General features: G+C 35.7%; 2 long non-coding RNA genes across 2 annotated transcripts; one reads left to right on the top strand and one right to left on the bottom strand.

The window, feature by feature from the left end:
• The first annotated feature begins 4,655 nt into the window (after nucleotides 1-4,655).
• Nucleotides 4,656-6,098, top strand: LOC140745889 (uncharacterized). The gene is made up of 2 exons (XR_012102714.1): nucleotides 4,656-5,269; nucleotides 5,819-6,098. It is a non-coding gene; the product is annotated as an uncharacterized LOC140745889 (long non-coding RNA).
• A 241-nt stretch (nucleotides 6,099-6,339) lies between these two features.
• Nucleotides 6,340-7,544, bottom strand: LOC140745893 (uncharacterized). The gene is made up of 3 exons (XR_012102715.1): nucleotides 7,482-7,544; nucleotides 7,266-7,386; nucleotides 6,340-6,717 (listed from the first exon to the last, which is right to left on the bottom strand). It is a non-coding gene; the product is annotated as an uncharacterized LOC140745893 (long non-coding RNA).
• Between the last annotated feature and the right edge of the window lie 8,179 nt (nucleotides 7,545-15,723).

Below are 15,723 nucleotides of genomic sequence, written 5' to 3' on the forward strand. Positions count from 1 at the left end.
ATAAGCTTTTTACATAAAGTTAATTTTATAGTAGATTTAAACCTTTTCTCGGATAGTTCGATAATGTCTTTTGGTATTTTATTTTTGAAAACTTATTTTTAATATCTCTAAGGTAACCTATACAGTTTTTTTTTTTTTTATCTCACGATATTCTCATTCGTTAATCCATCCATTCATCCATCAGCCTTTAAAAGTCCACTGCTGGACATAGGCCTCCCCTAATCTGTGCCACTCCGACCGGTCTTGAGCCGTCTGAATCCAGCGGTTACACGACGTCCGTTTCAGGTCATCAGTCCACCTGGTCGGGGGGCGTCCTGTACTCCTTTTGCCGAGTGGTGTCCATTCGAGGACCTTCCTACCCCACCGGTTATCTGTCCTACGAACATTCGTTAATGCGAGAGATAATTAATTTCTAATATGCATGTAACTTTGGAAAAACAAAGGTGCGTGCCTGAGATCCGAACCTCAGACCCTGGATCAAGAGGCCGAGTTTCAACCACTAGGTTACCTGCTTCCTAATGAATATAACGACAGAAATATCAGAAAAAAGAACACCGAATGCTTAAAAATGTGTCCTATGTATCTCTCACAATTTAGACGAATTTATTTTTGCCTTACAGCAGTGATAATGGATATCAAAACCTTATAACAATAGCGAAGCGTTTTGAATTCTGGTTTGAAGGGTCCGGTAAGGAATGGTTATTCATACGAAGGGTTCTAACTTAGTCCTTAAGAGAAGCACGCGTCTGTGGCCGATCTCAGTTAAGACTCTAATTTTATCTCGAGTTGATTATAGATTTCCTCATTTATATCAGTTCCAACTTAGTCTAAAAGGTAGCAACGCATCTGTGAGCGACCTCTGATGGGATTCTTATCCTATCTGGGGTTGATTATAAATGTCCATGGATGGCATGGCTACTTACCATCTGGTTAACTGTATCCTCGTCTGGTACTTCTATAATAGGTATAAAAGGGTACTTAGATCTAAATATCTTCTTATTAAAAATCCTGAAAAGCTCATAATTAATTTAAAATATAGGTATTTCCATAAAAGACCACGTCTATATAAAAAAATTACAAGCTCTTTTAAATCTGTTTACTTTTTAGTTAAGCTTTTTGAAGCTGTTTAAAAGCTTAAACCCACCTGCTTAAAAGCTTAAACTAATTACATACGGTAAACTTTTTGTTATAGGTGTGTATATTCATCCCAAAATCTTTTGAAAACTTAAAACGGTGCCAAAGAGAACCGATACTCAAAAACGTTAGATTAATGACATTATTTTGAGCTTTTTAATCTGTATTGTTTTGAGATTTGACAAACAGCTTAAAAATGACCATAGGCTTAACGGTAGATCTATAATTAACCCTTTTTTATTCTGTAGAAAGAATTTTACAGTTCGTTTGCCAATTTCGAAATTTTTTTTTTATCTGTTAAACAACGAATGATTTTTTTTTAAAGTGGTCCGTTATTTTTGTCAAATTCTGTTTTTGTCTACGCTTAGATGTAATTATCTATGATATAGTGGTTTATATCTAACAATTACGAGTAATTTAAGGATAACAATTTAGATGAAGCTTATTTATTTATTTAGATATAATAATTAATTATTTATGATAAATCCATTTTAAAACCTGTTTTATATATTATTTTCGTACTTTTGTTATTAGATTAATATTGTATTTTATTCATATGACAATGTTTTAAAATAAATTATTTATATATAAATAATATTTTTTTCATAATATTGAAGTACCTACCTGTCTGACCCATATGCAATCTATCTGCTTGTACAATCATTGCGCACAGCTTTACTTATGTAACAGGAGCCCTATCAGAAGCCAATCACACATGCGTTGTTTTATCATATAGGTAAATAGGCATTAGGAGTGGGATGGGCGTAGAGCTCTCCCAAACTCTCCCGCAGAGAGTTCAACAGGGTCACCGCGCTTAGAGGACTCAGGTTGTATTCCGGAGGAAATCCCGAAGCTCTTAATATAGTGCTGTGAAGACCACCGAGAGGGTTTTAATGGCCAAAAATCCCACAGTAACCACGGCCGCAAGTATTTTTTAACCGATTTTTCAAAGAAGGGAGATATTCGACGCGTATATATTGTTTTGCTTTTTCTTTATGTGTCCAAAGATTTTTAAAAGTTTACCACCCCGTCACAAAAAAGGTGCATAGTGTCGTTATATTTTGTATTACCTATATAAAGGAATAAACAAATTTTAAGGAAAAATACATTGCAGGTCATATTTATACAACACACGTACGTGTTAGTAGATATATAAAAACATATAAAACCATTGACCAATAGGAAAATACCCATCTTACTGATTCACACGACGGGGTCCTATTCTACTAATAACGTATCCATCTAGCCTAGAATCTTGATTTAAAGTTGTTTTAATACTTTACTGTACGGTTGCTGAAACAACATCGTCAACCCATTGCTGTCCGACTTCTGGGCACGGATTTACTCTCCGAGTGACAGTTTAGGCCACAGTCTATTGCGCTGGCCAAGTGTGATTTGGTAGACTTCACATACCTTTTAGAACTTTTGTCCTCTCAGACATAGAGGTTTTTTCTTCAAAAGTAGGTATACTTCCGTAGTAGGTGAATAAGTAAGTATACTTTTACCTGTAGCAAAATAAAAGTTCCACTAAGGCAGTTTTTACCGCAAAACCTATTTGACCTATTCGCTGACTGAGACTACCTATATGACCATTTTAGCCTTCAGGAGTGGGAAATCATTTCTAAGCGGCTTCAGCTAGCGCCGCTGTTCGATTTAAAGATCTGAAGGTTGTGAACACAAATTTCAGACGTTCTAACTTACTTCTCAAGGGCTAACAATACTATTATATCTGAGATTGGGTCCGATGTCCATAAACGGCAGTAGCCACTTATTCTTTGCATGTATATTATTAAAAAATGTTTACTATTTATTTTAGTTAGTTTTAGTTAGTTGTTTGTTTTAGATCTGTGGGGACTCTTACAAAACACTCTCAATATAGTTCTTATAGCTAGGTAATTGTTTATTGCTAAACCACAATCCCTAAAACATTAGGTAGGATTAATAACAACTTTGTCATTTGGGAATTGTCCAAAATTAACTAATCTAAACAATTTTATTTTTATTCGAACGCCCGTAGCCTATGCCTGATCAAACCAAAGTGCTTAGTAGAATTACTTCCCAGGAATCCGTAATTCCTTCACGTATATTAGATTTATTTAACTTAACATTTAATATATAGGCAGTTTGTGTCATAAACCGGCCCGTTGCGAAAGACGTTTCTAAATGGCGTATTTGTGGGATAATGTAGCTTTATATATGTTGAAATAGGTATTTGTTGTTATTGATCAAACATGTTTTGGGTACCGAAACAATTCTCATGTTAATGTTGTATTTCGACATACCTACGGACTTAAAATGGGAGTTTTATGAAGGCAAATGTATATTTTTATGAGTTTATTTTGAAGGCATCACCGTCACACCTATTTCTGCCTCATAACAGCAGTGTTAAACGCAGCTGCTTTATGGTTTAATGGGTGTGGTAAGGGAGACAGACTTTTCCGAGGCGTTCCAGCTTACACCTCAGACGTAGCGACGCAATTGTGACCGACCTCAGGTACAAATATCTAATCTTATCTGGGGTTAATTGCAGATGTCCATGGGCGGCAGTAGTCACTTACCATCAGAAGTCCTTCTGATGGTAAGTGACTACTCATCTCGTGCTCATGCTCATGCTCGTCTGCTTCTCCTATATTATAAAAAAGCGGCCGTCAAAATATTCAAAGCTCTTAAACGTCCCGTTCCCCAGTATTGTCCATATTTTAAATAAAATATTTTTACTCTACTTTTTACATTAAAATACAGCAGTGCTACACTATTACCTAAAAAACAAAAACAGGTGTGACGTCGGGACCGTACTCCAACCACGAAAGGTACTTTCGTTTAGTGACATTAAATCAGTTATGAGATATAGATGCAATACAGAGGACATTGTTCTTGACAAACCAAAGGAACCCATTGGTTTTATTGCCAGAAATATACCAAACAACAGAGGCATGCATTTTAATGAGGCGTGACGTCACACTACCGCCGATTTATCGATAAAATCTGATCGGGAATTATCGACTCTACATAATATTTTTTACGTATGTGGTGCGGCAATCGAGGAGTACAGAGAATTCCGGGTTCAATCCCAGGTAAGTCATTCAAATTATAAATTCTGTTCTCAGCGGAGCCCTAAAAGAGCAGCAAGCATATTCGCTTACTCGACACGTATCTACTAAGAAATACGGCCAAAATTTCTAATTTGAAATGTGACTCATTAATTAAAAATTCAAATTTAAAGCTTTTGTCACAATCTATTTAGTTTATAAATAAAGATAACGTAATCTGAACTGGTCTCTGGTGGGAATCTGCTGATTACATGTTCTTTTAATTACTTTTCAATAAGGCCTTTAAAAGGTGGTAGAAACCTTTCTGGTTCGACTCCGGCGGCACTACCGCCACACCTATTTCTGCCTAATAATAGCAGTGTTAAGCGCTGCTGTGTTCCGTTTTGAAGGGTGTGGTAAGGGAGACATACTTTTCCGAGGCGTTCCAGCTTAGGCCTCAGGGGTAGCGGCGCATCTGTTGCCGACCTCAGTACCCTTAGTATGAGTTTTTAACGTTTCCGCGACTCGCTGCTCGTTAACGAGCTCGCCCATACATCTCCTAGCAGCGCCTCTAGCGGAATTTGTTGGAACTAAAATATGGCAGTATGAGTTTTATATTTCAACCGTTTACGAGCTCGGACTCGCTTGACCGAGTAAGGCGAACTCGTAAACGGTCGATAAAGAGTGGTATGGTAGTATAAGTTGCACATTTGACATTTCTTACAAAGTAAAATGACGTCATTTTCGACTCGGACGTCGTTTACGAGCAAATGTTGAACTCGGTAGCTTTTAAACCGTGAGTTGTGTTGTGATTGAAAAAAAACTAAATAAATTTAATAAATCGTGTTGAAAAATTATGTTGTGAGGTCATATTATGCTTAGAGAATTATAAAGGAGGCTGTGTATACGCTCACTGTCGTGAAAGTGAACGATTTAGTGCATCGTACTAAACTTATGTCATATTACCCGGATTACAACCAAATTCAAGCAAACCAGGCATTCTAAGAAGTTTGATTATTGTGCTTCTTATAGAGGGAAACTACTACTTTTGTGCCGTGGAAAATACCAACCTCAAAAGCTTACCAAGGATGACGCTAGTGACTAAGGCAAGTAAAGAGAAATTATAAGTTATACGTTAGGTACATTATCATCGGTGTTATATATTAAATGGTAATTTATTTATTACAAAGTGCAAACACTTGGATATGTTCCATGTTACCATACTACCAGAGTGTTATTTGGGTCCCTAATTACTCACCTATCAAAGAAGACTAAGCCTTCAAGTTACAAAGGTTTTAAAGGCTACCGGTTTATATTTCTATTTATAATCCCTTGATTTATCTAACTACTCAGTATAATTTAAAAAGTAACATTTGATTTCCTTGAAGCCGTTACAATAGAATACAAAACTGTTGAACACCAAATTAAAAGTAACAAATACAACATTGGAAAATAACCTAAGGTACAATTGGTGACCATTGTCTTTGAATATAAAGTAATTAGTAAAAACAGACCAAAATATATTATTTAAGTAGAATACTAGCATTCAACAACAAATTAAGTGAAGTGGAATTTAATGATACATTTGTTTGAGAGTTATTTTAATTCATAAAATCAATGTTAAATAAGTATTATATCTATATTTTATTTTTCAGATAATGCAGCTATGAAGTGTAGGTATAATGGGCATCTGATGAGCCTTCCCTGTTGTGTCCAGGATGTCTACTACATGGCAGAGTACCCCCTTGAATAATACAGCTACTATTTTACATCTACCTATAGAAAGAATCAGTTTAAAATTTTTGGCAAATTCCATCAAAATATGAAGGTCATTAATGCATTTCTAGTGTTAAGTCCATGTGTATTTGTATAGGACTTATAGTTCAATTCAATTCAGACTCAGACGCCTTTAAATAAAATAATAATTAAGAATAATATTCTACTTTAATTTCGAATCCTTTCCCCCAAATTATGAAACTGCCATGGTACATTCCATAAAATACTAACACATTATCGTCATATTTTGTTGCATTATCTTGTATATTGTAAATTTTGTAATAAAAATATTTAATAAATTGTAATAAATAATGCAAGTTCTTGTTTTTTAATTAATTTATTTTCTTGTTAGGCTACAGATTGAATTAATCTTTTATTATAACTATGTCTTATTATAATACAAGTTGCAGGTAGTTAAATTGGCAAAAATATAACATAATATTTTTGTATAAACATTATATTACTTTTAAAGTATTCATTTAAAGTATTCATTCCATTAATATTATATTTAAGTAAACATTTATAATTAATGACATTATTACAAGGTAGCTAATAATAATTTATAATACATTATTTCTATGAATGATATTTGAAGTAGACATTTAGTATAGATACATTATATGCTATCCTCTTTTTCAAATGTGACAATTCCCTTGTGAGTCCAAAGGTGGGAGACAACTGCCTGACATGCCTTGAACTGCAACTGGTGGGGTTTAAATTCTGGATGCAGCTTTTGAAGGCAAAAATTTCAGCATGCCGTTGGGGATGACAAGTTCCACTAAAACAGAGTAAAAAATAATTAGTAAGCTTATTCCAGGGAGTATTACAATTTATAAGTGTTTGTTATTGTATGACTGTGGCAAGGAAGACTATAAAGTCTACTTATGGGGATGAAATGTTTTGAATAATTAAATAAACAATAAAACAAATAATTTATATACTACTCTGAATTTGACTGCTTCCTAACTGATTGATGTATTGTAACATATTGTTTGCATACCCTATTGGGACTTATGTATTAATATAACTGTCAATCTATACAGTATAATTAAAATATTAATTTTGAAACTTTAGAAACATATTTTATATCTTTTTTTATACAACTAAAATGTATTAACATTATAAAAGAAAAACATGTAAACCAGTTAAAAAGTTATGTAGGAAACAATAAACAGAATCAAAGGATATGCAAATACATATTAATTATCATCTCTGTTTAATAAAATAAGAAATGTTTCAGTCAACATCATTTGTGTTTCAAATTTATTTATTAAGTAAAAACATGTAAATATTTATAATATAAATAAAAATAGATTGATTTTTTACCTTTTTACAATCCACTTGTTATCTTTTAATGTGAGTAGTGCACATGCAATTTTAACGCCAATATGTTCCACACCGGCCTATAAATTCGGGGCCAGCAGCTGGTTTATTTAAACTGACGTGTCTAAAAACAAAAGGCATAATTACGTGGGGCTAATGTAATGAAAGTATAAAGAAACGTTTCACATATACATACGTAGAAAATATGATCGTACTCACCTCTCTACTCGGTACTCGATTTTATGAATTCCAGCATTATTTAAACTTACACAACACAACTACTCGTAGAACTTCAACTTCAACAAAGTACAACTTTATACTTTTATTGAGTAGCACCTTTTTAAAACGTAGTGGTTATAATATTCTCTTAGACTTTTTATTGTTTTTTATTTTAAAAGTATACAAAAACTATGAAAGATGATAAACACTGACACTTAAAAAGTTTTTTAATAAACAATACATGACAGTCAAACTGTCAATCCCAACGACAAAGAAGTTTATTATCTTTATGGTAGTGATAAATTTAAAATAAATATTTATATTAATAGCAAAGCGTCGTTAATTTCTTTTTTGTAAATTATATAAAGTACTTTATATATCTTTTAAATTTTCTTTAAATATATGTCATATTATTTGCTTTGGCATTATGTTTATAGGATGTTGATCAATATTTAGCGCGGTAAAAAGAAAAAAAAGGCCTCAAACGTTCCATGAAAAGTCAAGATGGTCAAAATGGCGGATTATATTCGTCTCACTTTTTTGCGTACGTATGAAGGTGACAAAACATTCATCGTCAACGAGCGCCTGGTCAACGAGTTGCGATTGCTCGTTTGTGCATTTCCGACAACTTATACTACCAATGCATTGGATTCGGACCAACGACCCGAGCACTCGGCTCGATCTCGCAAGTGCACATTTTAAAACTCATACTAGGGGTACAGGTAGGAATTTCTGGTCCTATCTGGGGTTGATTATAGATGTCCATAGGCGGCAGTTGCCACTTACCATCAGGTGGACTGCATGCTCGTCTGCTACTCCTGTATAATAAAAAAGAAATCAATTCTTAAGGGACCCACTAAATACCAATATATTCGCTTACTATACAGTCTATACACGTATCTACTATGAAATACATCCAAAATTTCTAATTTGAAGTGTGATTCATTAGCTAAAAATACAAATTTAAATCTATTGTCACATATTATGTTGGACTTTTCATAATATCTATTTAGTTATAAGTAACGATAACTTGATCAGGTTTTTATGTTATCTTATTACTTTCCAATAGGGCCCCAAATTCTTGCCTGCCCAGGGGCCCCGATACCTCCCCTCAGTATGAGTTTTTACGTTTGTGTTTAAAACGATCACCACGTTTTCGCTCATACAGCGCCCCCTTGAACCGTCGCAACATAAAAACATACTAAGGGTACTGTACCCTTAGTATGAGCATTTGCGCATACATTTCCAATCGGCGCCCCTAGCGGATTGTATCAGAACTGATTGGAAACATATAGGAAATACGTAAACAAAAACAAAAACAGTCATTATTGTCAAACCGTAAAAACTCATACTAAGGGTACCGTACACAAAAAGTCTCACGTTAAATTTATCGATTCTCCACTCTCTGTGTCCCATCCCTAGCGGAACCGATCATAAAACGTAACAATACGTGTTGGTTGTGCGACGCGGGCGGTCCCGCTCCCGGTGTTGCTACTTACGTAATTGCTCATTATTATTAGGAATTTGCGACTAAGTTTCATCATCATTCACTAAGGTCATTTATGGCAGAATGACCGAAAATTCTTGACTAGGTATAACACCAATGAATACCTACACCTTATTCTACAAATAAAGATTTTTGTATTTGTATTTGTTTACTTATTAAGATTATCTAATAAGAAGTAATTGGTATAACAACATGTATACCTATACCATATTCTACAAATAAAGATTTTGTATTTGTGTACTTATTACAATTATCTAATAAGAAGTAATTGGTATAACAACATGTATACCTATACCATATTCTACAAATAAAGATTTTGTATTTGTGTATTTATTACAATTATCTTTTTTGTTTTTTTTTGTTTACGAGGGGGAACCTTCAAAGGTACCCTGTGCCGTGGGAGCGGCACGGGGTTATGTGGGATTCTTACCGCACTAAAACCACCCTGGTGGCCGTCCTCGGCGCTGCTTAGAGGACTCCGGGATCTCCAGAGGAACGCAACCGGAGTCCTCTTAGCGCGTTGCCCCATTGGGCTCCGCCCAGGCGAGCATGGTGCTCGCCACACCGTCTGGTGTGCACAACGGTATGCGACCACACATACCGCCGTCCTTCCTGGGGTCGCTGTCCGAGCGGTTCGAGCTCCCACTCTTGCCACCCGCAACCCCGGAAGCCCCTTTTAGTCGCCTCTTACCACAGGCAGGGGATACCGTAGCCCTATTCTGGTCCCGGAACTACAGGAACCTATTACAATTATCTAATAAGAAGTAATTGGTACAACGGTTTTAGAAATATCACAGATTTTTTTTATAAGACAGAAGTAGCAAATAAGCACAACAACAACATAGTCCAACTAAGGTCACCGCCGCCCTTGGACATTTGGAATTTACTCATGGTCATCAGCAACCCATTATTGTCCCACTGCTGGGCACGGGTCTCCTCACAGAATGGGAAGGATTAGGCCATATAGCACGCTGGCGATGTTTTCCTTCGCCGTTTTAACAAGTGATAATTAATTTCTAATACGCACATAATTTCGAAAAATCAGAGGTGCCTGGGATTTGAACGATCGAGAGGCGAGATTCTTAACCACTAGGCTATCACTGCTTCCAATAGGCTTATCAGTAAAATAAACTACGACTCAAAATATGCAGTTACTGATGTCTTATACACACCAGGGCGTATGTATGTAACCAAGTCCTAAAAGAATAGGAGTCATGAGTCAAAGCCGATGACACCTAGCCAGCCTGGAAAACTAAATAAAAAAACACACCAGTTAAAGTTGAATCCGCGCCAAACTGCTAGTCCGCTCTTAAGTTGTTGCGAGGAGGTGTAGTCTCACAATTTACTATGGCGACGCAATTCATTTCTATATTTAGAGCGGACTAGCAGTTTTACGCGGACTATACCTAGAGTGTTTTTAGTTAGTTAAGACAAGACAACAACAATGTGTGCATTTCCTTACAAACTTCTTTAGCAACCTTACAAATAATCTGTCGAACGAAAGTTCGTAACTTGATGTAACTAGCGACATCTAGTATCTACCAAGGTAAAGTGTCTTCTTAAGATTTTAGGGGAAATAACCTTCGATCACTAATAAGAACAAAATAACTCTAGATACGAGTAAATAACTGTGAAAACCTAGTGATCCAAGGTTCGAATCCTAGTCAATCCTACCTTTGATTTTTTTTAATTATGTTTTTTTTTTTTATAATATAAGAGTAGCAGACGAGCATGTCCACAGATGCTACCTAATAACAGCAGTGTTAGGCGCTGCTGTGTTCCGGTTTGAAGGGTGTGGTAAGGGAGACATACTTTTCCGAGGCGTTCCAGCTTAGACCTTAAGGTTAGCGGCGCATCTGTGGCCGACCTCAGGTAGGAATATCTAATCCTATCCCACTTACCATCAGGTGGACTGCATGCTCGTCTGCTACTCCTATATATATATATATATATATATATATATATATATATATATATATATATATATATATATATATATATATTAATTCAAAGACCCCAGCAGTGGGACTACTGATGCTACAAAACTTCATTATACATACGCTCCGAGCTACATATAAATAACATCCCAACTTAGCTATACTGTTTGTTTCTTAATTACTCCCGGCGTTTCGAAACCGTCAATTATTGTTTGAAAAATAAACAAACGGACGCCACAACACTAGTTTTACTACTTATTCTTAATTACGTATAACTGAGACGTAGGGCAAACGCTGAAAGTAGGTATTTAGCGGACTTATCTCTGAAGGGACGTTGATGTATTGCTGCGTGGAACGGAACGTTGGGTTCCGCGTCATATTGAAATAATGCAGCCCTAAAAAATAATTTTAAAAAAACTTTCTATACTCACAGCCCCACACTAGGATTCCCTGTGTCGTGGGTGACATGGACACACACATAGACAAATACACAAACACCCAGACCCAGAAACAGAAATCTAAATTCATCATTTAGATATCTGTCTGGCCAGGGATCGAACCCGGGACCCTTTGCGCGTCAGACCGGTATGGTGGCCGCTCCCCCACGCGGGTCGTCACAATTAAGTCTAAATTAATTTATGGACATTTTATTTTATTGACATGGACACCCTTTGTGAAACCCTTAGAACTCTGGAGTCACCACCGACGCACCTTTTTCTGCCTAATAACAGCAGTGTTAGGCTGCCGTTTTCCGATTTCAACATAGTAAGGGCAACATCCAGTTTCACTTATCCAGAACATTCCAACTTAGTCCTCACGGGTAAGTAGGAACGTCTCGGCGACGCATGTGGCTGCCCTTAAGTAGGAATCTAGTCTTAACTACGATTATTATGCAACCATTTTAATCCTCAGAAGTGTTACATTTTTTATTGGCTTCAAGTAAAACTCCTGTTCTTTCTGATTACAGATAAATACTTCTACTAATACTACTACATCTGCCCAAGGAGAAGTGACTAAGTATTTACCATCAGATGGACTGCATGATGAATACTTTATTTCTTCGATGTAATAAAAATCTACGTAAAAGAAGATATCATATCTTACTTTATATTTATAAGCTACTACATAATTACATATTTAAAACACACATTTAAAAGGTTTACCGCATACGGAACACTACCTCCAAGCCCGGTTCTTACCTGACGGGTTTTTATTTTAATTTTTTAAACGCCGCCGGCCGACCGACCGTTCGGCCATTCAGCCACACTGTGTAATTACTTATAAAAAGTTTAGGTAATTAATTGCGCTTTATATACCATTGTAAATTAATATTTATCGTTGACATTTCGTGCCGAGAGCGGTTCTATTTAGTTGTCATTATATTTTGTTTGCGCCACAAAATGAGCGGCATGAATTTGATTCGTAATTAACATCGATATACTACTAATAAAAACGGTAATTAAAATTATTTGTCCTGTACCCTTACCACGAGTTTTTACGTTTTGACAACTATGACTGTTTTGGTATTTGTTTACGTATTGCCCATACAATTTCCAATCAGCGCCCCTAGTGGATTGTATCAGAACTATAGTGTCAGCAAAGTAACATTTAATTTCTAATTTGACAAAATGGTGCTTTATGTTTTGTCTCTCTTTTTAGCGAACATGTAAGGCAGACAAAATGACTTGAACACTTACTTATTGTTTACGTTTACTCAGTTTACTAAAGCAAACGGAACAGATTAATGAATTGAGTAAACATAACGTAAAATTGTGGGATGTTTTGTAAACTCATGGTAAGGGTACTGATGTGTACCAAGTTGGCGTTCTAAACTCGCATTCGTTTAAGCGCGTCGTTTATAGATGGCAGTAGTAAAAGTAAAATAGATGAATCGACAATCATCAATAGGAAAAAACAGTTTAAAAGTAATAGATTCATTGATAAAAATAAGTCATAAATTTGTATTATTTACTTTAATTTATATTAATATTCCATTGATTATGCTTTGAGAATAGTTAGCTTATTATTTTAAACAGGGATTTACAGAATTTAGGCGCCTGCTCAAAATAATTAGCAAATGGTATTATTTTAATAAATTTATTCAATAATATTTATGCACATACATGTGTTTACTCATATAAATAAGTAAATAATCCGAAATTACTTAAGGATGGGCTTAAATAAATTATATTTTTGATTTTATTCAAACAATAAAAGAAATTCTGTACCATAGATTAATAAATATTACTCACTCCTAACTCTTGTTAGGAGTGAGTAATATTTATTAATCTATGGTACAGGGTACATTTTCTTAAATGTACCCAGTTTTGAGAATTGAAATAGTTGTGTAAAAAAAATTTGCCACGTCTCCGTGCTAAAATGTCCCTAAAATTATTATTATAAATTATTTAATTATCATGAAAATTACGCAGTATTAGTTATTTATTCGTAAATTTTCTCTAAAAATGTTTTTATTTGTCAATAATTCAAAAAAAGAACTTACTAATAAGTCAGCTGTGGCTTCATTCAATTTCAAGGCGGCGAAGTATCTTTACTAATCTATGCTGTAGACCTTTCAATTTAAAAAGTTTCACAGATTAAAGATAGTGCATAGATAATTACAGTTACACTGTAGAACAATGTAATTATAACAAAAACTAAGTGTGCCCGCGGGCCGTTCAATAATTAGTGGTCATTAATACTGTAACCCCACTGTCTTCCGACGTATCTAAAGTGTGCGACTTGCGACTTTGCGACTATATCATGCGACTAATTGTAATGAATCGGTTATTACCCCATTTTTAGGCTTTGGTTTCATCATAGAATGAAAATGTTTAAGTGCATAGCCCAGTATGGTATAGATACTGACCTTTTTTTTGTTGATGAGGGGAAAACCTTCAATAGGTACCCGACGCCATGGGAGTGACGCCGAGTTATGTGGCATTTTTACCGCACTAAGCCACCCCCTCCCCCACCGGTGGCCGTCCTCAACGCTTGTTGGAGAACTCCGGGATCTCCGACGGAACACAACCGGAGTCCTCCAAGCGCGATTCCCCTATCGGGCTCTACCCTGGGGGAGCAGTTTCCGCTCCTCCCACACCATGTAGTGTTTACGGCGGTATGCGACCACACATACCGCCGTCCTTCCCGGGTTCGCTTACTGGACGGTTCGAGCTCCCACACTTGCCGCCCGCAACCCCGGAAGCCCCCTTTAGTCGCCTCTTACGACAGGCAGAGGATACCGTAGCACTATTCTAGTCCCGGAACCACAGGGACAGAAATCATTTATATACCTATGTCCAGTACCGTAAGAGCTTGATGATGAAAAGTAGGTACCTACTCACCAATTTTATGATAAGCCTGAAGTGACAAACACGTATGTAGCCATGATTAAAACATGATAAAACATGATTAAAACTATGGCCCATCGGTATCTACAACTCTACATGAAGCTACTACTCCTAAGGCCTAATATTTAAGTCAACACATCCACATAACTAGTTATTTATAGAAACCGCTAACCGCATTTTGCAGTCGCAAACCATTACCTATTCTGAACTCCTTTAGCGTGCGTAGAGGCCATTCGAGGACGATTAATTAGCAATTCAAACAAATTTAGCTAATAACAACGTTAAAGCTGGTACCGACTGTGTTTAAGCTATTTAAAACTTAATTAGCCTACCTAGCTATGTATTGAGGTTGACAGATTTATGTCTGGCTTTTTACGACTTTTTCTGTTAGATTATGTTCCGGGTTACATATTTTAAGAAAAGAAATAGCGCATTTGTTAATATTTAAAGCATTAACTTTACAACATTGTAACTTTTCGAAGGTGGTAGAACCCTTTGTGGTTCGACTCCTGCGGCACCACCGCCACACCTATTTCTGCCTAATAACAGCAGTGTTAGGCGCTGGTGTGTTCCGTTTTGAGGGTGTGGTAAGGAAGACAGACTTTTCCGAGGCGTTACAGCTTAGTCCTCAGGGGTAGCGGCGCATCTGTGGTCGAATATCTAATCCTATCTGGAGTTGATTACAGATGTCAAAGGGCAGCAGTAGCCACTTACCATCAGGTGGACTGCATGCTCGTCTGCTACTCCTATATTATATAACATACTGGAACGTGAAATTCAACTTGCATGTATACGCCGGTTATTAATAATCAGTCTATCCACTGTTTTGCCTACTACAGATCGACATTTCATAATAACTTTATTATTTGTCCAATTGCTATCCTTCATAAGCAAAAAATGGATAGACTTATTCAATACTCATTACTAGAAGTCATATTTCTATATATGGTAAGCAAAACTGGATATATTGAAAAATATTGTAGTGGTTAATTTTCATGTCAAATAATTTTAATTTAAACAACAAATACTGGTTCTTAAAGTGGTTTAGTGGATAATCCATCGACTTATCTGATATCATATCACAATCTTATCGATTTATTGCTCAAATCCAATAAGATAATGTATCAAATCTGTTTTTATATAATTTAAAGCACTTATTTCCGACCGACTGAGCGAGTTGAAAATCATTGCATCATGAATCATAATAGGGCTATGGCAGGCATGAGGCATATTATGGACAAATTGTACTTCATGAATTTATTCAAATCGTGGAAATCAAAATTATTTTTTGGAGCTTTTGATAGTTAGCAGTGTTAAAATTAATTACTGTCATAAATATTTTTATATAAAAATAAATACAGGTTACAATACAGGATACAAATACATGCACTTATGAACATTTCCAACTATTTTAGATATCATCGAATATATTTCTGTCTTACTAACAA

Source organism: Epargyreus clarus, unplaced genomic scaffold, assembly GCF_041222505.1.
Source record: "Epargyreus clarus isolate Ecla_fem2 unplaced genomic scaffold, WU_Ecla_fem_2.2 ptg000002l, whole genome shotgun sequence".
NCBI classification, from domain to species: Eukaryota; Metazoa; Arthropoda; class Insecta; order Lepidoptera; family Hesperiidae; genus Epargyreus; species Epargyreus clarus.